The 26499-nt window shown below is 40.7% G+C and overlaps 2 long non-coding RNA genes across 4 annotated transcripts; one reads left to right on the top strand and one right to left on the bottom strand.

The window, feature by feature from the left end:
- Nucleotides 1-10683: 10683 nt before the first annotated feature.
- Nucleotides 10684-15705, top strand: LOC135426321 (uncharacterized). Of its 2 annotated transcripts, none has more exons than XR_010435890.1 (4): nt 10684-11045; nt 14481-15048; nt 15103-15228; nt 15283-15705. It is a non-coding gene; the product is annotated as an uncharacterized LOC135426321 (long non-coding RNA). The 2 variants fall into 2 exon arrangements; XR_010435891.1 differs by lacking the exon at nt 10684-11045 and adding an exon at nt 14146-14222.
- Nucleotides 13376-14530, bottom strand: LOC135426320 (uncharacterized). 2 transcript variants are annotated; one of them, XR_010435888.1, is made up of 2 exons: nt 14405-14530; nt 13376-14347 (listed from the first exon to the last, which is right to left on the bottom strand). It is a non-coding gene; the product is annotated as an uncharacterized LOC135426320 (long non-coding RNA). The 2 variants fall into 2 exon arrangements; XR_010435889.1 differs by having other exon boundaries at nt 13376-14336; nt 14405-14508.
- Nucleotides 15706-26499: the final 10794 nt, after the last annotated feature.

Below are 26499 nucleotides of genomic sequence, written 5' to 3'. Positions count from 1 at the left end.
TCGCAGGCAACGTTAATTAAATGTATCTCTGTGAATTATGTGTTGATCTATCTACCACACAGACTTGCCTGAATCAAGTCGAAATTTCGTTTAAACCGTTCATCAGCAATAAAAAGTATATAACATATTTGAGGCCTTTAAATTTTGAATTTTCGATAAGGAACTTTTTGTCATTTACAAAATACAAAATCACAGCGAAAAACGGCTTAAAAGACGTCCAGCTTTTAAAGTCTCAAAAAAAAAGTTTACCTAACAAAAAAACTATTGTCTTCATTTAAAAACCAAAATCCACCAAAAAGAAAGGTTTCAACTTTGTGGTTTTTCAACTGTTACAGTGAAATTAGACGCTAGTCTTCTCTCGCTCTAATCAATTGTATTCCTTCAGCGCCACTTTCAGCTCTTGTCATTATAGTATATCTAGGCTGACAGCCTTTGACTCTACTACTCATAACTCATGACCCATTTTCAACAGCAACTCTAAAAAGTCATAAATCCAATGCCATGCACTCGTTGACGTCAAATTAATCAAAACCCCAACGACCAACTGCAACGCAGGCAAATTAGCCAAAAAAATGAAATAAAAAAACAAAAACAAAATTTCTGAACATGGAAACAGAAAAACTTCTTAACTCAAGTGGCAAATGCGAAGTTTAATATTTTTTCCCACACTGGCGATCAAAGCGAACCGAAAAGAACACGAGAGAACCTTTGTACAAATCACAGGCAACGCCCCAGAATGAAATCAATATAATTATTTGCATTATTAATAATTACCATTGTCTCGGGTTTGTTTTTGATTCGGATTCAGAATCAGATTCAGATAAGAATGCGTTGGCGTTTTGGGGCCACACAGAGACACCGAGTTTTATGGTTTGTACCTTTTAATATGCAAAAGAACGAAATATAGTTCGTTGGTGCAGGCTAATTAATTCAAACCGCAAAGCAAACTCAGACTTCAATACGGAAATAAGCTTAACGACCGCAACAAAAACCAATTTTAAAATTTAATACGCAGTCGAGTTGGACAGAGAGCGGGGCATTCGGTCCGGGATTGTGACTGTGAGTCGGACTGAGCAAACTGAGGCGCCGGCGGCGCAACAATTGCACCAGGTACATGTCCGAGTCTTTGACTTGACTCTGAGCCCAAACACATGTGTGTGGGCCACCCACACCAGAGACTTGGCCATGGTTAAAAACCAAAGCGGGCCCGTCAACAAGCGAGAGACCAAGCTTCAAATGGGCGACAGCACATATCAAAACTGAAATGTGTCTGCAACAACAAAAACAACAACAGCAATAATAAGGTACCCCGTCGGTTTTGCAAGAGGTCCAAGTCCGTTTATATATCTTATGAGCCACCTGACTGACGGGCCACGCAAATGCTTCAACTTGTCAGCACGCTAAGTGCTTGAAAAATAGCAAGAAAAAACAAAGGAGGGGAAAAAATAACAGAGAGAAACATATTTTTAAATATTATAAATATAATATGGCAAACGGTGAGCATTGTTCTCTAGCGCCTTTCAGTTGGGCGTTCAACCCGCACAGCACAAAGGTGTTGTACAGACCACTGTTGGAGCAGCAACCTGTTCGCAGCTGAAACGGATTTATCTTATGATTACAACACACAACAAATGGCGCACACAAAAGGCGACAGTCAAAAGATTTAATTATGCCCGTGCCGCATATTAGTTACAAACATCAAGAAATGCTTTGCCAAAGTTTGTCATAACGAAACTTGAATACACTTTCTTTATATAGGAAGTGTTATCAAAATATTAAAGAGCAATCAAATAAGGAAACATATGTTATACAGTATGCTGCCTCGTTTGAGCTCAACTTGGAATATAGAATATGTTAAAATTGCTCCAGACATTTGATGACATTCGAGACGCTGCTCGTCTTCAATATAAAATATATTTCTTACACAATTAAGTATGTTCATTTTTTATCAATTTCCAAACACATCTACAGCGCACGGGTTAGTGTATTCTGGGAGGCGTGTCATGTGGGGGCGCCGATGCCCCCAATGGAGGGCGTCAAAAGACAAAAGAAATCCCGTCACAAAATTGACATTTCGCTTTCAGTTACAGTTACAACCACAAAACGACAAGAAGAGGAGGAGAAAAAAAATCATAATTTGCACGTTTTTTGTGTTGAGCGAAACAAAAGACTTAAGAAATGAACTCGCTGCAAAGGGCCTACATGCAAAGTGTCAAGTTGCGCAACTTGTAAGCAGTTTAAGCCTGAACCCGCGCTTCAATGCTCGCTACTCAATGCTCAGTGCGCTGTTAATTTAGCTTTTGTGGCCTGGCAAAAATTTTTAATTAAACAGCCGCCACCGACGACAACGAAAGCCACTAAACATGCCCCATTATCATGTCCTCCCATGTCATATCTATCTTTGCTGGACTATCTGCATAATACCATGTTCCTATCTGCCTTTGCTCTGCAGTTGCCCCGGTGGTGCCCCGGTGGTGCTCTGGTGGTGCTCTGGTGGTGATCAGATGGTGCTCTGGTGGTGCTGTGGAGGTACTTTGGGTGCTGCCGCTGACATAAACGCTGACATTAATTGAGTAATTTATAACGATGGCAACAGCGGCGACTACGACGCCGACGCCGACGGCGACTGCGACGGCGGCGTCGGTACTGCCAGGCAGTCAGCCAGCGAACGAGACGGACATAAACGACAGATACGACGAACGGACGGCCGCGGCAGTTTGGGTTAACAACATCAAAAGCTCGCAGCGCACGTCATCGTCGTCGTCGCCGTTGTCTTGAGGCACTTCAACGCTCCAGCATAACATGATATTGTTATTATTATTATGATTACCAGAGACATGAATTCAATTAACACTTGTCAGCGTTGTCAGCGGCGGCGGCGGCGGTGGTGGCGACGGCTGTGGCAACGCTTCAATCTATGCCAAAAAATCAGGCAAAAAGTACACCAAAATAAAGCAAGTAAAAAGGCCACCAGTCGAAAATGAAAGACTGGCAGATACCCTGTGCCCACAGTTAAGCCAAAACCACATCTTTCGGAAAACAAAACAAACAGACGCAAATCCGTGAGCTACTTGTTTCTCCTCTTCGTGAAATTGCGAAATATTCAGGACTAATACATAATAGCCTGCATGCATACCGAATATAGAAGGCATGTCTTTAAGATTCGATTTTAAAGATCTGTAGAAAATAAAATTTGAGAGCTTACACTCCAAATTTTGTGTGTATTTTATCTTTGTACGTGTACAGGGTACAGGGTATAGAAACAAGCGCACGATTCGCGCACCGAGATAAGTTTGTAAATTTATGTCTGCGTACAAGATTTGGCATGTTTAAATCAGTTTAAGCTAGATCTCGGCCACAGTTGCTGCTAGCCTGAGGACAATGTAGTTGTTTCTCCCTTCGAAGTGCTAACGATAATTGCCAGACCAGGCAAATTAGACGACGAGTCACAAGCCGAACAAAAAGGCCGCTAATGAGGCAAACAACCCGGCAAATGGAAACCCTCTGCATTTAGGCCTAATAACTGCCAATGTCGCCAATAAGAGAAAAGCCAGAAGAAGTAAAATAAAAAGGCAAATACAAGCCGGGGACGGCAGCCCAAAAAGGCGCACAAGTCAAAGCAAATTAAAACAAGAATCACGACAGGTTACCATGCGAGCCCAATGCCAGGCCGAAAAACACGATTCGCCGCCAGCGAAAGAAACCAGAAAACCCAAAAGAAACAAAAAAAAGGTTACAAATCCGCGGCCTTTCCATAAATGCGACGCTGCTGGCCAAGAAATTTACAAGTGTTAAATGTCGAATTGGGGGAAATGCGTGCAGCGGCTTTGACACAAACGAACACGGAAATAGCCAACAGAAAGTGGACAAATGAACCCACAAGCATCGATTGCAACCCGAGTGGCCCTCCGCACCACCGCCCCCCTACATACCCAAATGCCCATTACCCGACAAATGGCGTACGTGTTAATGGCATTTGAATTTGGCCAAATATGGCCGAGTCGTCGTTGTCACTTTGCATGTTTCGCTTCTTGTCCCCAAATGGCGTCGAGGCTGCCTCGGCAAGTGAAGGCATGCGCTAAGCTCCGCTGGACAATGCCCGCCACCGAGTCGTGTCGCCTGGCAGCGAGCGCGAATCAGCGGCAGAAGCTCAACGGCCAGACACGCATCCCGCAAACAACCAGCAGCAATCGCACAACAACCAACAACTCGCACCGCTGGGCCACACAAACGATCAAACGATCAATGGGCGCCCGCAACAGCTTATTGGGATTTTCTTATTTTATTTATTTATTTCTTTTTTTTGGCACTCAGCTTTCTAATGGAGCGTGACTTAGTACTGGCTATATGGATGAACCCAATGATAGCCAGTTTGATACACAGTTGACACATATCCAATGACAGCAAATTGGTTATTAGCCAACTGCCAAAAACACCTCGAATTCACTCAAATTATCAGTTTTTGCTCATCCTTATTGGCTGCTCATTCGGATATACCAGCAGTTAGTTCAAGTTTTTGAACTGGCAAAAAACAGAAATATCGTTTCATAAGTTTATCTCCTTTAATTCTCGCTGTATAGCGTATATAATATTGTCAGGATAATTCTTCAATTTAAACATACAACTCCTTTCTAACTTATACGTCATTCAGCCAGGATAAAGAGCTTAATGTTTTTAGATTAAAGGACGCTGTTCTTTGATAACCTGATTCCAGCTTGTGTACCGCACCTCAGGCATGTGCCTCGAAAATGACTTATCAACTTAGAGCATCTGACAGAGCCTAAAGCAATTTCCTTATTATGTTTACATAGGTAGCATCACTTGCCAATGGCTCTATTGGCCATAAAGCCCACACTCGGCAGACAGTTCAATAAACCAGACCAAGATCGAGACCTGGACAGAGAGAGGGGGATAGAGATTGAGGTGAAGATGGAGACAGCGAGGTACTGTACACTACTGAACACACATCAAATGACAGGGAACAACAAACAGGTTTAATTATAGCTCATGTAAATAATTTCTCAATTGTAAGCTGTTATCAACGAAAACTTCAATCAATCATTGGCAAACGCATGAACCTGAGCCAATGAGCCAAAAACCCAGACAATAGCAGAGCCACACTCGGCCGAACACCAAGCACTGATCTTGGCCTTAGGCGTGGGCCGCACAGTTTGAACTAGCCAAATCTAAGCTAATTAATCAAAATAATAATCAAGCAATCAGTGGATCATACGCCATCGAGTCAGACACCAGCACAAAGCCGAGTGAGTTGGTCGATCGGTTGGGCGGGGGCTGGGGTTCGGGCTGGGCCGGGTTTCGGTTGAGCCACGACGCACGCCAAGCCAAATGAAATGGAAGCAAAGTGTAACCCAAGATCGCTTAAGCACTCGATTCCAAAAAATAAAAATAAAAAACAAAATACAAAAAAAGAAAAACATGACTTCAACTGCTGTCATTGCGCACGAGGTTTGTTGTAGTTTTTTGTTTTGTCGTCGTGTTGGGCTTTGTTTTGTTTTGAATTTCAGGTGCTTGTATCATTCAGTCATTTGGCCAACTATTCAACTACTCAACTATTCAGCTATTCATTCATGAGCCATGCAACTTGCTTTGTTCTCCCTCGCCTCGACACTTGGCCGCAAATATATCCCCATATATGGCCACTCGCACTCACATACAACTCAGTCTTTGACATCACGAATCTCTGAGTTTGAGTCTCATTTGGAGTCAGCGTTAAGTAACGTCTACGCGCCTGAAACAATTAATCACCTGTCGTCGTCATCGTCAATTGGGTTTTCGTTTCAGATACTGAACGACATGGACAGTTATGCGGTTTAGTGGCCTTTTCTGGTATGTGGCCCATATGCGTCGCAGACGGGAGTGCCAGTCGACGGCTGTGTATGTGGGGGGCAGGGCGGCCGAACTACACTTGTCTACTGCATCTGTTATACTATCGGAGGCTGATCACTTTATGCTGTTAATAAATCATTTTGCCGCTCATTCGTGATGAGCTTAGTGGTCCCATTCAAAGGTTAAGAGTGTTGTTCTAGAACCATATTTGGAAAATGCTGAAATATATATCTTGATTACAGGAGAAAACTTAAACTTAACCTGGAAACCTGTATATTGTGATTACTCTGTATGAGTATTTGTAATCCGATCCTTATGAAATTTGCAGTGATTAATTTAAAAAGTGTGTATTGACCAAAGCCCTGAATGCTATTTATTTATTTATGGATATGTGTATAATAGTAGTTAATCTGCCTGCAGAATTTAGCATAAAAACCTATATACTTATCGCTTCTGTGAACTTATGGTTAGCCACTAATTAAAAACAAATTAATCCTTTTTTCTAAAATGTTTGCATACAGACAGATCGAATAAAAAGAATGAAAGTTGACCGACTAAGAATATATAAATTTCACAGGACTGGATGTGCATCCTTCGGTCCCTTTTATATAGTTGCACTAGAACTGAAGTGGGATTCCTAATACGGATTTATATTTCATAGATCAGCAGTTCACGCCGTCAGTGTGCCCAACAAAAGTAAAGAAATTATTATCACACTAAAAGGTTTAACGCGATCAGCTATTTCGATTCGCCCGCCTGTGTTAAATTTCTCTTAATTTTTTTTTTTAATTCCGTTGTGATTTTAAAGGTAGATATTTGAATGTTTACTGCATTTCAAGTGTTAATAATTTAAATTTTATTTATATGATGCATCACGAAGTTTAGCTTTACCGTTCAATTAATTTGTTCAATTAACGACATTACTTTATAAAAATCTTTGTTTCAACATTATAAATCTTATGCATTCATTCGGCGTTTAGCGGGGGTTCGATGTTGAAAAAATCGATGTTTGAAACACTATTTGAATACCTAATAAAAGGTATAAAAATGTGTACAATTTTATTTCTCATTTTTCATGTTTCTTTTCAAATCGACTTTAATATGATATGACCATATATTGACCAAAAATCTGTCTTAATTGTTTCTCCTCTTTTCCAACATCCCTGATCACAATTGCAGCAGAAAATATTGCATTTTCCTATCCCGCAACAGGGCGTTGCCGCTCTTAAACCACCACAGAGCTTAGATACGCAATCATGTTTGTGCCAAAATTGAAGTACACTGCCTCCAGGGAAATCCGTACAATTCGCTTGCAGATTCGGTTTCATCTTATAAAAAACGTCAACCCTATTACAGCATTCAGCAGTTGCCCTCCATGGCAGTAGTGACAGGAATTGTATTAGAAACAATAACAGCCATGCATTGTACATTGTAGTTTGTCCAGTAGGTTTTAGAATATTAAAAATGTTCAAACAAAAGGAAATGCCAACTAGCTATTGCCGAAAAGTGTGAAGAATATATAATCTTATTTTTACGTAAGACGAATAAAAATAAACAATGCTGAAGCGAATTAATTATAAGCAAACAAACTTAACTTATAACGTTATAACTACGATTCTTTTGAACTTGACAGGAAAAAAAAACAAACTAGTTGTGAATAAAGCCTCAAGGTTTAAAGTTGCCAATGCCTGTTGTGGGGCAGGCAAATGCAATAATTTGTACTGCAATTTGAATTGGAGATGTGTGGAACCTGGCACACGAATTTTTGAAAAAATATCACACAGTCCCATTGGATTTCCACCATCGCTCATGCCACCAAATCGGTCCTACAGGATTTACGTATCCGTTTTCTGATCTTACTCCTCCAACACCTTTACCACAGTCTTTGTTTTCCATCGGCAAAAATAAGGGTAATGACGTCAGTCATCATTTGGATTAGTTTTACACAATTTTGAATAAGATTAAATATTATTTTCTGTTATGACATAGTTAGGCGGCAAGTAGTGTGGTCTGTTACGAGTTCGAATCCTACCGAGGGAACTTCTTCTAATTTTATTTTATTACTACTAAACCCTCTTACTTGTTTTTAATTTATTTTTTACTGCTATAGCAAACGAGCCAGTAGCGCCAGTTGCATTTTGTGTTAGTAGAAGAGGGTTCAGGGTATCCTCTTACCTGTTATACCTTACAATTGATTCCAGCATCTTTGTTTGAAACAATATTTGAACACCCAATAAACGGTATAGAAACTTTATTTCTGGTGTACAAACTTTATTTCTCATTTTACATATTTCTTTTCATACCAACTTTGTTATGAGTTTGCCATATATTGACCAAAAATCTGCCTTAATTGTTTCCCCTCTTGGCCAACATCCCCGATCACAATTGCAGCAGAAAATATTGCATTTTTCTATCCCGCAACAGGGCGTTGCCTCTCGTAAGCCACCACAGAGTTTAGATACGCAATCATGTTTATGCCAAAATCGAAGTGCACTGCCACCAGCGAAATCCGAACATTTCGCTTGCAGACTCGGTTTCATCTTATAAAAAATTTCAACCTTAGCACAGCATTCAGCATTTGCCCTCCATGGCAGTAGTGACAGGAGTAGTATTAGAAACAATGACAGCATTGCCTTATACATTGTAGTTTGTCCAGTAGGTTTTAGAATATTATAATTATTCAAACAAAAGGGAATTCCAACTAGCTATTGCCGAAAAGTGTGAAGAAAATACAATCTAATTTGTTACGTAAGGCAAATAAATATAAACAATGCTGAAGCGAATGAATTATAGGAAAACAAACTTAACTTATGTACGAGACCCCGGCATAACTACAATTCTATTGAGCTTGACACAAAAAAACAAGCTAATTGCGATCAAGCCTGAAGGGTTAAAGGTTGTCAAGGCCTGTTGTTGTGCAGGCAAATTAAATGTTTTATACTGCAATTTACATGCACAAGAATTTTTGATTTAAAAAAACTTCGACCTAGGATGTCCACCAAATCAGTCCTGCAGGATTTACGTATATATTTTCTGATCTTACTCCTCTAACACGTTTTCCGCAGTCTTTGTTTATCACCCATAAAAATCATTGGATCAATCATCACTTGGATTAGTTTTACACAATTTTGTATAATTCTCATATTTATTATCTGCAGCACATATTGTTTTCCGAATTATATATTTAAAATTAAATAATTTTTCCGGTTATAACGTGTACGTTTGATGGCTGATGCTCACACTAAATGCCTTTTTATACCCTGAAGCCATTAAAAATGGGAAAAATGGGTATAATGTATTTGTGCAAATGTGTGTAACAGGCAGAAGAAGCATCTCCGTCTCCATAAAGTATATATATTCTTCATCAGCATCAATAGCCAAGTCGATTTAGCCATGTCCGTCTGTCTGTCCGTGTATGAACGGATGGAGCTCAGAGCCTGTAACAGCTAGAGACTTGAAAATTGGAATGTATAATAGGTCTTCCTAGTGCCCGCGCGGTACAAGTTTGTTTCCAACACTTGATAACTTGACCGATATCGAGAACCTGTTTTTTGAACAACTCTCGTAATTTATAAGAACTAGCTTCTAAAACAATATATATATATATATATCAAGCATCTTTCATTTTATAGCTATCACCCTCTCCTCGCTTCTACATCATAGCTATAAATCAAGTAAATAAACCAATTTATGTTGCCCACCCATATAAGCCACAATTTAAATGCAACTAACTTTTTGACAAATGTTTTATAGCACAATCGGTTGAGGAACATAAAAGTTATTAAAGAAAACGTATTTTGGCTGGCCACGAGTTTGGGGCAGCAAGTGCAAATTGAAGAAATTCTGTATACATGTACACACACACATTCATGCGCGTCTTTATTGAATTCGGTTAACAGCATTGCAATTGCGATTGTATTGTTTTCTGTGCTGCTATTTTAATCCGTTTTTTTCTCATTAATACCCAGTTATTGGTGTGGCTGTTGAATAGAGGCGGTGGCAAGTTGTGTGGCCTGTTACGAGGTCGAACCCCCACAGAGGGGACTTTTTTTTTAAATTTATTTTTATTACTTCGAAAGCAAAGGATTGCGTAGCGCGAGCTGCAGTTGGTGTTGGTAGAAGAGGGTTCAGGGTATCCACTAGTCGGGAACTCCCGACTAGAGCCTCTTTCTTGTTTTACCTTACAATTGATTTCAGCGTCTTTATTTGAAACACTATTTGAATACCCTATAAGCAAAATAAAAATGTGTACAAAGTTTATTTCTCATTTTACATATTTCTTTTCATGCCGACTTAATGAATTGACCATATATTGACCAAAAATCTTTTTTAACTTTATGCTCTCCTTTCCAACATCCCCGATTACAATTGCAGCAGAAAATATTGCATTTCCCTACCCCGCAACAGGGCGTTGGCTTTCTTAAGCCACCACAGAGTTTAGATACGCAAGTACGTTTATCCCAAAAGTTAAGTAAACCGCCTCCAGGGAAATCCGAACATTTGTAATTCAGATTTGGGTTCTTCATATAAATAACATCAACCTTAGCACAGCATTCAGCATTTGCCCTCCATGGCAGTAGTGACAGGAGTAGTATTAGAAACAATGACAGCATTGCCTTATACATTGTAGTTTGTCCAGTATGTTTTAGAATATTATAATTATTCAAACAAAAGGGAATTCCAACTAGCTATTGACGAAAAGTGTGAAGAAAATACAATCTAATTTGTTACGTAAGGCGAATAAATATAAACAATGCTGAAGCGAATGAATTATAGGAAAACAAACTTAACTTATGTACGAGACCCCGATATAACTACAGTTCCATTAAACTTGACACAAAAAAAAACAAGCTAATTGCGTATCAAGCGTATCAAGGCTTAAAGGTTGTCAAGACCTGTTGGGGGGCAGCGGAATGCAATATTTTTTACTGCGATGTTAATTGGGGATGTGGCATAAGAATTTTTGAAAAATTATCACATAGTCCTATTGGATGTCCACCAAAGACATCGCTATATCGTGAATAAATCTGCGTGCATACAACTTGTACACCAATTTATAACCTCTCAGAGACGAGCAGATGGAGTTGGATTTACTTAGGGGGACGGAGATGTCTGCTTTTGCCTGCTACATATTTATTTTGCAACCAACCTTTTATGGGGTTTGTTCACAAATATGCCCATATGAAACAGTTTGTCAAGTTAGTACAGAAATTTCTGAATTAATTATTTGTGTTTGGTCTTCTAGACTGGCTTGTGTTTCAAAGCTCACGAAATACTTTACCAGCGACTATTTTATAAAACAATCTCAAGAATATGCCCACATTATGCAATCTCCCACTCAAACATTGGCATTTGAATTTTACTCTCGAAGCGATTTCTCTTCTAAAAGTTGCTCCTCCCTAAAAGGCAGACAAGTGAAAAGCGCATAAATCGACGCCCAACACCTCACACTAAAATTCAAACTACACAAAAAGCTCTGCCTTGACATGCAAGTGAAATTTAACAAGCCACTCCTAAGATCAAACAACAAAGCAACAATGCGAGCTCTAACAACGAAAAAAGTGATCACACACAATAATATAAAAGTTGAAAGCGATGATTTTTCAACAGCGAGCCGTACCCAAAATACGTCACATTTAGGAGGTGGAAATATTGTGGCAGCGAAAAGTGGGCATTGCCTCAATAAATACGCCCCCCGCAGACGACTGAAAGGGAGTTTCGCTGCCCGCGCATATAATTAAATCAAATTAAAAGAACTAACAAAACATTAAAGCGCGCATCCTGTAGCTTACAGAGGCTGCGGCAAAGGTGAAAGAAGAAGAAATCAAAAATTAAAAAAAAATGCATAAGAAGAAAAGTTCCACTTGTTTCGATCGACGCCTCCTCAAAAGATCTGCGTGATGCCGTTGAGGCCGCACCCGCAGCTCAGACTCGCCCTCAGCGCCAACGCAAATTCAACGAACGCGTTTAGCTTGTCTTGCCCCAACTTTAACCTCCCGCAAGATCTCCTCAGCACCTAACTCTCCAGATCCTGCATTGGATTATCGCGCAAAAACCAAGTCACTGTCTCTAATTGAATTCGTCGGTTTAAATAATTCAGCTGCAGGGCATCGAAATAAATTTCGATCCTCGGCTTTGGCTTGAATCTAGTTGTATGCCAAATTGTCTAAGCGACCACTTGTAGCGCGCTGTGAGTTCGTCTTGGCCAGGAACTCATAGCTACTACACTGAACAAAATCTAAACGATAAGCATAATTGTATAAAACCTATTTAAGTGTCAATTTAACGTAAAATAACAACTGGGATTTCCCGGCTTTGCCCGGCACAGCTATATTTTTAATAAGTAAGAGGTTCTAGTCCGGAGCTTCCGACTAGGGGATACCCTGAACCCTCTTCTTCCAACACCAAATGCAGCTCGCGCTACGCGCTCGTTTGCTTAAGTAGTAATAAAGATAAATAAAATTAATAAAAAAAAAGTTCCCTTGGCAGGATTCGAACTCGCAACTGACCGCATAACTTGCTCTCGCCTCTACTCAACAGCCACACCACCCAAAAAAAAAAATAGTTTCCTCGGTAGGGTTCGAACTCGCTACAGACTGCACAAACTGATGCTCACAGTAAATTCATTTTTTACCATACAATTGCTTTCAGCATCTTTGTTTGAAGCACTATTTGAAAAGCTAATAAACGCTATAAAAATGTGTACAAATTTTATTTCTCATATTTCACAATTCTATGTATTTGGCATATTTTAATTCAAAATCTATTTCAAGTCTCCACAGTCCTTTCCAACATCCCCGATCACAATTGCAGCAGAAAATGTTGCATCTTTCTACCCCGCAACAAGGCGTTGGCTTTCTTAAACCACCACAGAGTTCAGATTCGCATTTTCGTGGGCCCTGAAATTGTGAATGCTTGCCTCCAGGGAAATCCCCACAATCCTTACGCGAATTGGATTTTAACAAATAATGAGCTACACTATATCGACAGCATTCAGCATTTGCCCTCCATGGCAGTAGTGACAGGAGTTGTATTAGGAAAAATAACACCCTTGCTTTATGCATTGTAGTTTGTCCAGTAGGTTTTAAAATATTAAAATTATTCAAACAAAAAGGAAATCTAACTAGCTATTGCTGAAAAGTGTGAAGAAAATATAATCTCATAAGATACACGCAATACATAACTGCCATAGGTCAAAGAAAACATTTAATTATTGCCCAAAAAGGGGGCAGATTTTAAATAAAATAAATAATAATTATGTTAAAAAAAAAAAAAAAATAAGTTACGTAAGGCAAATAAACGAAACAATTCTTTTGAGCTTTACACAAAAACAAACTAGTTGCGTATCAAGCCTCAAGGTTTAAAGTTGGCATGGCCTGTTGTGGGGCAGGCAAATGCAATATTTTTTACTGCAATTTCAATTGACACAAGAATTTTTGTAAAAATAATCACATACTTAGTCCACAATCGCTCATGTCACCAAATCAGTCCTGCAGAATTTACGTAAAAATTTTCTGATCTGCACATATACTTTTCTGAATTATATATTTAAATTTTAATATTATTTTCTGTTATGGAATAGTTCAAGTGAATTTTTTCGAGTGTACGTCTGATGGCCGATGCTCACACTAAATGCCTTTTTTTACCTTACAATTGAATTCAGTATCTTTGGTAAACGGTATAGAAATGCGTACAAATTATATTTCTCATTTTACATATTTCTTTTCATTTGATCTCTATGAATTCGCCATATTTTGAATAAAATTCTCGTTGAACTCTCCACCGTTTGCTCCAACATCCCTGATCACAATTGCAGCAGAAAATATTGCATATTCCTATTCCGCAACACGGCGTTGGCTTTCTTAAACCACCACAGAGATCAGACACGCAGTCACGTAGGCTCCCATCTGAATCCAAACTGCCTCCAGGGAAATCCGAACAATGCTTACGCAGATTCGGTTTCATCCTATAATAAGCTTTACCCGTAGGACAGCATTCAGCATTTGCCCTCCATGGCAGTAGTGACAGGAGTTGTATTAGAAACAATAACAGCCTTGCTTTATACATTGTAGTTTGTCCAGTAGGTTTTAGAATATTAAAAATATTCAAACAAATGGGAATTCCAACTAGCTATTGCCGAAAAGTGTGAAGAATATATAATCTAATTTTTACGTAAGGCGAATAAAAATAAACAATGCTAGAGCGAATTAATTATAACCAAACAAACTTAGCTTATAACGATATAACTACGATTCTTTTGAACTTGACCCAAAAAAACAAGTTAATTGTGTGTCAAGCCTCGAAGTTCGAAGTTGGCAAGGCCTGTTGTGGGGCAGGCAAATGCAATATTTTATACTGCAATTTCAATTGAGGATGTGCGTTACCAGGCACAAGAACTTTTGAAAAAATATCACACATTCCCATTGTATTTCCTCCATCGCTCATGTCACTAAATCAGTCCTACAGGATTTACGTATACATTTTCTAATCTGCACAAATACTATTTTGAATTAAATATTTAAAAACAAATATTTTTTTTTGTTATGACATAGCTCACGTGCAGTTTTTCGAGTGTACGTCTGATGGCTGATGCTCACACTAAATGCCTTTTTTCACCTTACAATTGATTTCAGCATCTTTGTTTGCTGTTTCTGGCAAGTGTTTGGCTTGGGGTATCTTCGGGGTATCTGCGGGCGCAGCAAATCAATCTGCAAACATGCCGCCGCCAAGTGCCGACTCTCCAGACTGCGACTGCGACTGTGATTGAGTCTGGGAGTCAGAGGGAAAGAGTTAGTCTTCGGCTGGATTTCACAGTACAGTATGTGGGCTGCGGTCGACGCATCAGTTTCGGGCTGTTGTTGTATTTTGGTGCCGTAATAAATACATTTGGTAAATTTTAATGTCCTCCTCCCATTTTTCAGTCAATTTGAGCGGAACACTTGGATTTGCCGCTGCCCTTTTTTGGGGCCACTTGCAAGTTGCAGTTGCTTGGGATTTGTGTGCGGTTTGGCAATAAATATTTTGAATCAGAAAACATATAAATTTAGTGATTTGCCAAGTCAGTGAAGTCGTCTCGCGGCGAATATCTTGTCTGGGACCTGCACTCTGTTGAGGATGCACATGCGCATGAGAAGAGCTGCTGGAACCGTGATCGTGTTGCTTTAAAGGATTCAACATCGAACCGCAGTTCAGCATAAATTGGTAAATTGTTTTTGGCGGCTGTGGCGGCACATATTTTGTATATTGCATTTTTAGTTCATCTTCGACTGTCGGCCGCGGTTTGGACATACCCCTTCCACCACACCTCTTTGGCCACGCGCCCCGGCCATGCCGTATTTAGGTCAACCCGAGTCGCGATTCATGCGGTAGCCAACATTTAAAGTAGGTGATGAAGTCCCATTGCTGCCTGATTTGTGATAAGCTTCATATTTTTAGGGTTTAATTCAATGAAAGTTGCGTGCGTGCCTCCGACAATGACGCCGATGTTGGCCATTGCATCCACAATGCCCAGAGATACGGTTCTTCATTTCTTCTGTAGGTGAAATTATGCAGTGCCTCAATGCCGACTAAATTGGCAGTATGTGGCAGCGGCGTGAAAATTTTTGCCCAGGCCAGAGTTCAGCAGGCCGTGCAGAGAAGCTCTTCCTCTTCTTTCTTTAGCTCCTTTCCTGGCCAGTCATAAATTTGATTTTAAGCGTTGAGTAGCAGTGAAAGCGTCTACAATTGACTGAACAGCATTCTGATCACAAGACGTACAGGGAGATATCTCTGGGATTATAATAAAATATAAGTTTAGGCGAGAGAAATGTCAACTAAGCTAGAAAAAACAGCTATCCTTGGCAGATCGAAGATTAAAAATCTGGTACGTCAAACTTGATATGTACGTTCTCGTCCAGTAAGCAAATATCAAGAATTATTCACTTTTTGATACCTTAACCGACCTCCATACTAAATTGTAAATTAAAACAATTTGGTACGGAAGAACCTAGCCCTTTCCTAACATTTGGGCCCTGGTAAGCTTGGGAAACAATCCCAGTTACACATAAACCCAATAACTACATACATATGTTCTCGGTGTATATTTATACCCGATAGTAGCAAGCATCGATACTCCCGATAGAATTAAGTATTTATATGAAGGTGTTCCCATTTTCAGCGAATAAATTAAAATCTGTTGGCAGAAACAAGTTATAGAAGTCTGTACTTTATTATATTCAGTCTAATATCCTTTAGGCTAACCACTCAACAAGAGTGTTTGGACGAATGAAATTTTCTCGCAAAGAGTGGGCGTAAGCCCAGCCAACACTTGAATGCTCGTGGTGGTGCACAATTACGCCATTTGCCAAAATCAAACTATCAACTTTGACACTCATTAGCGTCAAATTACAGCGCGTGCAAAAGACAGGCGGGGGAGGCCAGTGGGTTGGCGGTGAGCAACGCCACGGCAGACCGCACAAAAACCTCGTAAATTCATAAAAGCAATCGTAAATTTTTATTGTCATGCCACTTGCCAGCCAACAGCAGCAACCGTTGCACAATGAGGGAAAATGCCGGCCAAGCTGAGAACTTTTCTCGAGGGAAAACTGAACACCAAGCAGACGACGACGATGTCGGCGACAAAAGACGACGACGCCAGTTTTCCAGCCGGTTGGCTGCTTGGACTGGGAGCTGGCTGGCATATTAAGCCAGCGCGCACATATTTCATAACAAAATTTATGAAGGGCCGTTAACTTTAAGAATCTTTTGCGCAATTTACTCGCAAGCGGCAATAGGAGGGAGCCTGGCCAAAAGTTGCCAAGAAGCGAACGTCGCGCAGCGCCAAAGTAACGCCAATTTTTCGTCTAACAATTGGCGACGACCTAATGCCCCGTTTGGCAATCGAACCTGAAGCTGCAGTTTGAGTCGACAGCCAGAGCTTACACCCCCATTGCCCTGCTCTGCCCCCCACCCAGGCACTTGTAGGTACAAGTTGCAGGCACAGTAAGCTCATGAAGTTCACATGAATGCCATGAAACAATAAATTATGTTATTAATAAATAATAAATGTAATGGGAGACTGCAATTGCCGGCGAGATGCAGCTACCTGTTTTTTTTTCACTCTTTTTTGCATCTTGTGCAGTGAATGGAGAGGGGCCCGAAGTGCTCCATTATTATTATGTGCCCGGTTAACTACTGTGTCAAAGAGCCGCCTTGGCAAATAAACTAAGGCCAGCAACGAAAGAAGTGCTAACGAATCCCAAATGCTCTTAAAATTATAATTTAAGGGTACACCTCTTTTATACCCTGAAATATATAATAAAAAAGTATATCACACATTATTACTAGCTAATAATGCTCCATAATATGCTATCTAATTGCTTTCACGCTAACATAAACATTATTTTTATGCATCTTTTTGCCATTTTATTTCCATTGTAAACAATATGAAATAGTTTCCAGACTTTCATGAGCATTTTCCCTAAAAAATGAAGAAAAACAATTGCAATTTGGTGTGGCAACTGTTTTTTGAGGGTAGCCAGCGCAGCATCACGCGATGCACCAGGAAGAAATGTTTGGGAATCGACTCGCTTCAGCTGGTTATTAATCATGCAGAGGGTAATCTCTAGGCGAGCTGTTGATTGCGCGTGATGTTCGGGTAATTGAAATTTCAAATTTCGGTACATGAAATCGAGCAAAGCGCTAGACAATTAAAGATCCTGACTCATAACTTGAGTACACTTGTCGCCCCCAGGGCCAAGATGACAGGCAATCGAATATGTGAAACTATAGGCCAATTGACTGGCATTAAATTAGCCGCAAGTACAGTACAGTTCGGCCCATCTACATTTGAGCTACTTTTTCATATCTCAAACGAACATACAGTAGCCAAAGACATCGAATGGCAAAACTCATCGGCACCCCCAAAGGCGGCCCGTGCAGCAGCTAAAGCTACTGGAACAGGCGACAGACTGCAGGGCAGCGGGAATCGGCAACTGGCAACGGGGATACAGCTGCCCGCACGCGCATATATTTAAATAAAACGTGACTGCAGAATGGGCTCATATCTCTGTCGTTGCTGGACACTTGTGTGCGCTTCAGCTACCTGATGCGAGCAGCCGTGGAGAGCGCGACTGCTGGCCCATCGAGTTAGTGCTATATGGCTGGCGTCCTGCTGCGAGTACTTTTGCTTGGCTCGCTGCAGTGGCAGATCGCAAGCTCAATTCATATAGACAATATAAATATTTCATCTAATGCTGGCAATCTGCACTTGCCACTTGGCCAGCCAAAATGCGGCCCAGAGCCAGGCCAGACTATACCACGGCAACGCCTGCAAGATGCACTCAGAAAAAGCACAGGTTACTTTAAATTCTTATTCGCTCTTCAAATGCGTTTAAATTCTTCAATTTCACAACTGAAGTCCATACATTTCGTTATTTCTGCCATATGCTGGCACGTCTTCCATTTTGAAACGCTTCCAACATACGGATTTTATTTAAAATCAGTCTAGTTCTAATCATCCAATGTGACTTCAATCAAAGCTAAGCTCTCCTATATCTAACCCAACTTCAATTGATAGAGTTCTTGTTTTAAGAAACATATATTTTTTTCTGAGTGCACGGGGACTAACTCGAATATGTATGCGCACTCTTGATAGCGATTTCCAGGCGTCGATAGACTCTTCATCATCATCGAGTGGGCTGGCGGCGGGTCCACGTTGGCGTATCGCGCTTTTGATTTAATTTTGCTGCCTTATTTTTTTGGGAGCACACCCAGTGTAACAGAGATGTCGATGTGGATGTGCTTGAGGATGTGGTCTCCGATGCGATCTCATGTAAATTAGCACACGTTTCGTGGCCTAAACATAGAGCATGCAGTTTATTTGTGCCAAGTTCTTAAACTGCTAAATGAACTCATATGCAAATGTGGCCCAAGTGGGCTGCCCGGCGAGACAAGCAAATACTTTGGGGGCCGTAGCTAGCCACAAGCTCCACACAGTAAACATTGTTTACCACATATTCTTGCAGCTGGCAGAAGGCAACTTACAGTTAAAGCTAATCTTTATTCAACTTACTAATTACTTCTACGGAAAAATGTTCAAATTTCCAAATATCGCGCATACGCAATGTGTGATTTGCTGTGACTCACTACACTTCAATGGGTACTGCCCGTTGCCTCCGTAGCTGATCCATTCACAGCTCGACCGCATCGAAATGAGTTTTAACACAATGTTACAAATCCCCGCACATAAAGATATATCAAGCCATGCATTAAGCCCGCAAGCGCGACGTGCTACCCAATACAAATAGCTATGAATCTTTTGATAGTTTCTAACAAAATGCTCAGCGACTCAATGCCAATGGGCATCGTAAAGCATCGCTCGATCAGCTTGAGGATTGAGCTGCGATTTAACATGGCTGACTCTCTATTCATTCAATCAATGGCGGCTTTTATCTAAAAGCCGCAGCTGCAATTAAAATAAATTAATAATGTCACTCCCTCAGCAAGAAGTTACGCTCTTCTTCTATACCCTATACTTATAAAATAATCTGAGATTAGAAGAGATTATTTTATAAAGCTTGCTGTTGCAACTTGCAACTCTTTCAACTTTTTGTAAACATTTTTTACTTTAAAAGTTATAATTTACTTCTTCAAAGCCTATTACACTTCTTATAAGACTGTTTTATTCATTGTACTCAGAGTGCAAGAAGCTGACTATATTATATTAATTAATAATATTACCTTATGCATACCATATTTTCAATTCCAACTGTAACTTTTTTAGAGCATTTCTTAGTCTACTATTTACAGCACATCTCACTTGCCTTTATTTTGACTCCTCATGTTGTGTTGTGTTTTTAATATTATGTTTCGTCGATCTTAATCAATAATATCAATTTTTTATTTAAATTTTATGATGGCATTTTGTATGCCATGGCCCGCTTTTTTGTTACAGTTTTGTTTTCGTTTTAAAATTGATTTTACTTTTTATTATTATTTTGTTTGGCTGACGCGTTTTGTTGTTTTAGTTTTATGTTTCAGCTTTTTTTTCTGAGATTTACGTAGATCGCGTAAGGCAGCAGTAGCCGTCATCTTTCTCTACATTTAAGATCTTAAACACTGCGAACTTCTTGCGAACTTGCGAAATTTTATATAATTTGCCAAAGGAGTGTGAGACAAAAGAGCAGCTCAATAAAAAGCTATTCGAAATTTCCCACGCTGAGAGTTGGAAATGCATTTCTGGGTTACACACTGGAAATTATCGGATCTAATGCATGCCGAAACTTTCTCTCCCGGTTGTAGGTGTGCGCAAACACTTGTTGCTTTGCGCCAAGCCAGACACTTGGGTAAACGCTACTTGGCTCGTAAAATTTGTATTTGTGTGCCTACCAAACACACAAAAGAAACAAGTGGCAAATGCTTATTAACATATCACAAAAGACACACTGGCTCCCAACTCATGCACATTAACTTGTTGGACTAACGAGCTGCTCCATTTAGGTTTGTAACAATTCGTTATGGGCCTCAACATTTGGGGCCCCAGAGGCGAGTGCAAACAGCCCAGTCCCGAAACTCATCGGGCGGCATAACATTATTGGGTAGCCCCATCAGCATCAGCTACAGCCGCAGAAGCAGCATCAGCAGCATCAAAATTCGTCGACTTCGTGGTCTTGACGTGCTCACAGCTATCGCTTATCACAATCAGTGATAATTTTAACAGTAATCAACCTGTCCAGACCAAATGCGTCGTCGTCTTCGGTGTCGTCTTCTTCGTCCCAGACGGACAAGGTTCTGACTGACTGGAGTGGACTGCTCTGAGCCGAACTGACTGACAGGCTTTGGGTTATGTCTGCAGTCGCTGGACAGGTTGTCGGAGCTTCATTCAGCTTCATTGTTGCCCTCAGCGGCAGCTTCTTCATTGTGTATAATTTTCAGTGAAATTGTTTAAATTTCGTTTTAATTTAATGATGCCGCCATCAGGAGGCGAGCGCCAGTTGCGCAAAATAAAACAAGAATTGATTGCTTCAGTTGAGTGTGCTCGACTGTAAAATACCTTGTACCCTTTTGGATTCGTCAAGTTATAAAATGCTGTCCGATCTTCATTTACTTTTCCAATCCAAATCACTAGGCTTTAGATAAAAAAAAAAAAAAATCGATGTGTTTCTTATGTATCTAACTCTTCAACTTTTTGAATTGAGCTTTGAAGATCAAGTTTCAAAATTGTTTTTATCGATATTTTGGAAATGGAAATGTTATGCGTATGGTATAGGTACGTACCTTTGCATAAAACCAATATGCCCTTGTTTACTCATTCTCAATGGGTACAGGGTATAAAAAGTAACAAAAAAAACAAAAAAAATAAAATAAATTCAACAAAAACTTTAACTAAAATAAACAATATGAAAAATGTTGCGTTTTGGCAAAAACGCAGAGCGCAAGGAAAAAATTATCAAAAGCTGCCGCTAAAATGTATGCGTTTGATCTTTTGGCCAAGTGTAGAGATGATACTTTGGCAGTTTTTTTTTTATTTTGTTTTTGGTTACCTGCTGATGCTGTTGCTGTTGGTGAACTTGTTAACAAGCAGCCAAAGCCATCGCGGTTTTCATGTTTCGCTACCCTTCCTCGCTGTTTTTTATTTATGGTCTTAGATATGGGTCTTCAACTGGCAATTCGATGTTGTTGTTGTTGGTGTTGTCGACAGGCGTCTTATGTATGTATATTAATTTTATTGTCTTTAGCGATAGCATTGACAATGTTCGCAACTATGTGGGAACTTTTTGTCTACATCGATTTACCTTCGAGTTCGTTGCCTAAGTCTTTTGATTTGTGCATGTTTGAAATCGAGAAATCTAAACTAATCGCTACCGAACTGGACACGCCCACAACTGGGTACCTGCTTTGCCCTTTTAATTACCACACGCCGCGTCAGCTAAATTATATTTCCTGTTCTCAAAAACTCAGCGCCTTTTCGATAGACCAAAAAACATTTTTTATTTGATTTAAGCCGCACAACAACACAAACCCAAGCAAAGCATGGACCACAACAACCGCCACGCCCGCAACTGTTGAAGTAGCTGCCTCAGTTTTTGAATCTGAGCGTAAAATGTAGCAACTTTATTGCCTTTAACGGGCGTGCATATTAAATTAATAAAATATCAAATGCAGGAGCGAACCCCAAATCTTTAAGCCGAAAATAGAAACAGTGTCAGCCGTCGGGAGCGGTAAGCTTGATATGCCATGGAACCATACAAATACATTTCGACAAAGTTACAAGCAATTCCAACTATGAATGAACGGACTAACGCCAAATTTCGATGTAAATAATATCAGCTCAAGCACTTTGCGATCTCCAAGGCTATTGTTACTACTGTTACACAAGTAATTTGTTAATATTAATTTGTAATAACAATTATTCGATTTTTTGTATGTATTCAGGAGTTGATTGCTTATTTCACAATAAACTAAAGAATTTTTAATTCATTGGAAATATTTAATTTTGCCTCTTCTTAAATTTCTTGAGTGAACGTTTTTATATTTGTAATGTCTATCATTAAAATAAAGTTTAATTTAAAAGTTAATTGTTCACTAGGCGTTCTACTGTATCAACTATTTTAATTTATATTATATACGTTTTTATAGTAGCTCTTCCCGTTGTCATGCCTTGTCTAAAGCGAAACGGGTCAATACTCATTCGCCGCAACATTGTTTTTAAGTCTAAATGGTATTCACTTCATTAATTAATATTTAAGGTATCCTCATGCCGAAATCAAAAGCTAATAAAAACGCAACCATAAAGCGACGTCACATGACTATATTCATGGAAAAGAGTAAGCAAATTAGTTTGCCTTGGTGTCGGTATGTGTGTGTGTGTGTGTTGTGTGTTAAGCTTAGCTCTTTCGGTGGCCCATTTCTGGGGCCCCAGTTCAAATTTGCACACATATTGTTTTGTCAGCTTTTTATTGGCCAACATGGGCCATAAAGCTACTCAAGTAGTATTTTTGCGATAAAATACAACAGAACACATCCGAACAGCAGAGCTTGGGAGAACACAGAACAGCCAACAGACGATACCCGACGCATTGGATAAAAAGAATCCCGGGACAAGCACTGCCAGATAGCAAAAAAGCAGGCGACAAAGCAACAACAAAAACAACCAGCTAGCAACAACTAGCAAAAGCAACAGCAACAATAACAACAACAACAGACAGACAACAACCAAGTGAAGCACTTTAGCTGATGTTGTTGACTGGACCGGCAAGGTAAAGTAACTTGTAAAGCTTGGGATCTCGGGTTCGGCATCGACATCGGCAGCGGCATCGGCTGCGGGGGCTGCTGCATCTTGTACGGATAATTGGCGGCCATGCAGCTGCCGTTGTGTCTGCCATGGAGCCAGTGCAATGCCATTTGACCATAAACGAGCTGAAATTTGTTAAACTGAGGCAGCAGCAGCAGCAGCAGCAACCACGTCGTCAAGTGCAGGGCAGCATTTGGATAATGTACGTGGCCGCCAAGTGGCAGTTAGCAGTCAACGGTCAAGGGCCAAGCTGTGTGAAAAGCTTTTCTAATGCAGAGGCTGCATGCAACATTTACTATCATTCTTTATTCGACAATCGACATAGGACGCCCTCAAAAACGGCAGTGGCAGCAAGTGCTACTAGAGCTGGCGACCCAGAGACCAGGCATCAGGAGCTGTTTCCTGCCAAGGAGCGCGCAGCGATAAAGTTACGATTTATTAGCGAAGCTGTGCTTAAAATCAATTATGCCGGAATGTGGAACGATCGAACACCCAAGCAGGGTCCAAAAAAAAAGACAACAACAACAAAAACAGCGACCACAGAACACAGAACCAGTATATACAAGAGGGGCATAGGGGACGGTGAGGTGGCCGTGTCAAGGAAGCGCGAGATTATGCAACGCGAAACACTTTGCCCGGCACAAGAGTCCAGAGCATACGAGCAGGAAAAAAATGGTAGCCTAACCCTGGCATAACCTCTTCTAAGCCCCCAAGTCCGAGTGGTCTTCGTTGTCTTTGGATGATAAATTAAAAGCCTAACTTGACAATCACTTAAGCATAGTTTGTAAGGCGTCCTCATAGATTTAAGCCATTGCTGCTGCCATGCGCTTAAGTTGCTCCCTGTCGTTTCTGTTGTTGTCGTTGTTTCACCAAGGAGCAGCCCGCAACAACAAGAACAACAACAACGACGACGACGTGAACACGTTCCTATTAGTGGCGAAAGATCAGCGAAAAATAGAACGGCGGTTCATTAAAATGAGAATAAACTGAGGCTAAAGTCTAGAGGCTACCCGACTGCCGGCCGGCCTGCCTGCCTGCCAGGCTGCCGACCTGCTCGGGCTAAGCCCAAGGAGTCGCCGACGCCGCCGACGCCACAAAGTTTAAGAATAATGATAGCGGTATTCTTGAGCTATTGTAAGTCAAGCAGCAGCCGCGGCAGCAGCAAGCCAGGTAACATGCACCAGCCTGGCCCCACCAGTGCCCGGATCAGTGTTCACTTTCGCGCCTGCTCTTTTAAACTGTGAACATACAAATTCACTCAGCGTTGATATCAGAACCAACCTTAACAACAACTGCAAAACTGCCAACACTATGAATAGCTGCTGCCCCTATACCCTTACAATGCATGATCAGAGCCAAGTACTATCAATCAAAAGAAAGCGGCTTTCTCATTTGGAACACATGCTAACTGAAAGAACATATAACAGTAGCGCCCGATCATGGATTTTATTCTATTTATGATATACATATGTATTACTTCGCTCATGTTAATTACGTATAACACACCATAATTAAGGTATACAAAATTAATGACTAATATTTTTGTTAGCAAAAGACTGAACCTTTTTCTAAAATCAATCGCGATCTAGCAATTATCTGTGGTCTAATACTCATGTAAAGAAAATAATTAGTTTAACTACACGTAGAGAATTAATTAGTTGGCATTTTCTTTTTTCCAGGCCAACTCATTCACATGTTCGTGTTACCCAATTAAAGAGAGAGTAAAACAGACGCTTCCAGAGCCTGCGCTGAGTTGGGGGCGTTGCAGCTGCTTTGGGGCGGGCATCGAAAACAAGTTGGCCGCATATTTTGTTCGAGTTCAAAGTTCAGGCAACGATCAGCCAGCCAGTCAGGCAGTCAGGCATTTAAACAAGTCCAGTTCAGCTGAGTACAGCTCCAGCCACAGCCTTAGTTCTGTTTAGAGGCAGCTACTTGGCCACTTGTCGCTGCAAGTGGCACGCCGCAAGTCGCCAGTTGCCAGTTGCAAGTTGGCAGACTCGCGTCTCTCTCTCTCTCTCTTTCTCTCTCTGTCCCAGCTTGTCATTGTCACCGCCTGCGACGAAGTCGTCGTCGTCGTCGTCGTCTCTGACATTTGCCTATAAGGAGCCACATTGCAAGTGCTGGCAGACTCGCGACTCGCATATAGAAAATGCATTTGCAAACACTGGCCGAACCGCTTCTTACCCGTGATACTCGTACTCGAACTCGTTGTATTGTTGCCACATATTTCAAGTGTCAAACGAGCAAATTGCATACCATGTTCCTGTTTCGATACCGAAAGTCTATTTACATGTTCCTGTAGGCGTACTTAAGATTCCTGAAATGCCTCAGTGAGCAAACAATTTCCCAAGGAGAAGGAGGATGCTACTCCTGCCAATTTGCTTACTGCTCCAACCGAAAAATTGGCAGTTGCTAGGAATTTTTGAAAATTGTCGCCATGATTTAAAATTCTTCAGCTTTAATGCCCAGCTGTTGTCGATTTTTCCATTTGTGTGTTGTACCTGTTGCCGTCTTGGCCAAGCTGTTCTCCTCCATTAACCATTTACCATAACGAAATCAACCAGAACTATGCGGCGCTCCAAGAGAAATTTTTATGGCTTTACGCATATTAAAGTGAGTGCGCGAGTTTCAAAACCCAATGAAATGAAAGAAATTGTAAACAATCCAACAGATGAACTCAATTAATCATAAGGAAAGCGGAAAGCCGCCAGGAACCAAAGACCAAGTGCTTCAAAACGCACCGCCTCGCCCCACCTCGCAGCGTCTCTGGCCACATGACACTCACTGGAGGTGAGTCGAGCTCTGTTTTTTTTTAATTTCCTTCTTGTTTTGCCTAATTTTATGCAGCCTCAAGGATTGCAGCCCAGTCCATTGGCGGCCATATGCTGTTTAAATATTCCATGAGCTGCACAAATTAAAAACAGAACCGCCCTCCCCCAGACAGAAGCTGTGGCTACTACATAGTACATAGTACAAGCAACTTGATTAATTTAGCCCGCACAATGATTAAGTACTTTTTTGCATCTATCAAAGACCGACGAGGGAAGGATGGCAGTTCAGCCGGATCAGAAAGAAAGAAAGGCAGGCGACCTGAACCCTCGACCCTTACTGAGTCAGCTGTGGAGTGCATCTAAAATTGCAGTGCCACCGAAAATTGAAGTGGAGAAAAAGTTGAAATAGTTGAAGTTTACAACATTTTTTAATTTCCATTACCATTTCGAATTACGAGCACAATTTAGTGCATTTTATGCTGGATCAGCTCTTTATGGCTGTCGCATTTACATAGACCTGACAACACACCCCCTAGCATGCAACCCTTTGTGGATTATGCTGTGTTCACACGTGCCACGCGTCTATCCAGGTATTTGAATGCCAAGATG

The sequence above is a fragment of the Drosophila montana genome, unplaced genomic scaffold (assembly GCF_035044405.1).
Source record: "Drosophila montana isolate Dmon_TW-CO22-7 unplaced genomic scaffold, ASM3504440v1 contig_1_1, whole genome shotgun sequence".
NCBI lineage: Eukaryota > Metazoa > Arthropoda > Insecta > Diptera > Drosophilidae > Drosophila > Drosophila montana.
The sequence above is the reverse complement of the archived record's forward strand: the minus strand, read 5'-3'. Positions and strand labels throughout refer to the sequence as shown.